This window comes from Otolemur garnettii, unplaced genomic scaffold (genome assembly GCF_000181295.1).
Source record: "Otolemur garnettii isolate 467f Iridium unplaced genomic scaffold, OtoGar3 scaffold00001, whole genome shotgun sequence".
NCBI lineage: Eukaryota > Metazoa > Chordata > Mammalia > Primates > Galagidae > Otolemur > Otolemur garnettii.
The window spans coordinates 59,974,137-59,975,354 of NW_003852396.1; positions in this window are offsets into that span (position 1 = coordinate 59,974,137).

The following is a 1,218-nucleotide window of genomic DNA, read 5'->3' on the forward strand; positions in this document are numbered from 1 at the left end:
GGCTATTTTTTTGGTTGCAGCCATCATTGTTGTTTGGCGGGCCCTGGCTGGATTCGAACCCGCCACCTTAGGTGTATGTGGCTGGCGCCTTAGCCATCTGAGCCACAGGTGCCAAGCCTGCTTCTCCTTTTAAAAGTACTGTCTTTCTTTATACTCAAAGCAGAACTTTGGTCAGTGCTCAGACAGGGAAGAAAGTTTAGTAAGCAGTGGAAATGTTTTTAATGACTCTTACTCTCAAAGCTTGGTAAGCTGACACTTCTATTGAGTATTTAAGATTTTACTTAAATTAATAATATGATACCTAAATTTAGTTACTCGATGTGAATTACCATTCAAGACTTCTGAATTTTTTAGTAAGTAAAACATAAGTTTGTTCAATGTCATAGTTAAAGAACTACCAACTTTAATGAAAATTTGGTTTGGGAATTGAAATGTAAAGTAATTTATGAACATGGTAATTATACTTCACTGTAAGTGAATTTTGTGTGCTGTGGTGTCACAGCTCACAGTAACTTCCAATTCTTGGGCTTAAGCGATTCTCTTGCCTCAGCCTCCCAAGTAGCTAAGACTACAGGTGCCTGCCACAACACCCAGCTATTTTTTATTTTGGTTGCTGCCGTCATTGTTGTTTGGCGGGCCCGGGCTAGGGATTCGAACCCGCCACCTTAGGTGTACGTGGCTGGCGCCTTAGCCGGTTGAGCTATAGGCGCCCAGCCAACATATCTAATGTTTACTGGTACTTTCAGAAATAGCCAGAGTTCTAGAAAATATGCATTGAAGTCTGAACAATTTTACTTAAAACTGTTCCTTGTGTGAGTTTCTGTCACACCTGACTTAAATATATTGCCTTCTGAACCTAGAAACCAGAACTAAGCTATGGGCCTGGTTTGATGTTGTGTCACTTACTTGATTTCTAAATCAGATGTGTCTGGTATTAGCTCTAGTCAAATTTCATTTCTCTTAAGCCTATTTTTAATTTTGCTTTATATGAACTAAACATTGAGAACTTTTAACTGTAATATCTGACTTAAAAGTAACCTTGAAATTAAAGTAATAGTTCTGTTTTTTTTTCTTCCTTATTCATGCTGCTTCTCCTTTTATTTATTTATTTATTTATTTATTTTTGAGACAGAGCCTCAAGCTGTCCCCCTGGGTAGAGTGCTGTGGCCTCACAGCAACCTCCAACTCCTGGGCTCAAGCGAGTCTCCTGCCTCCGCC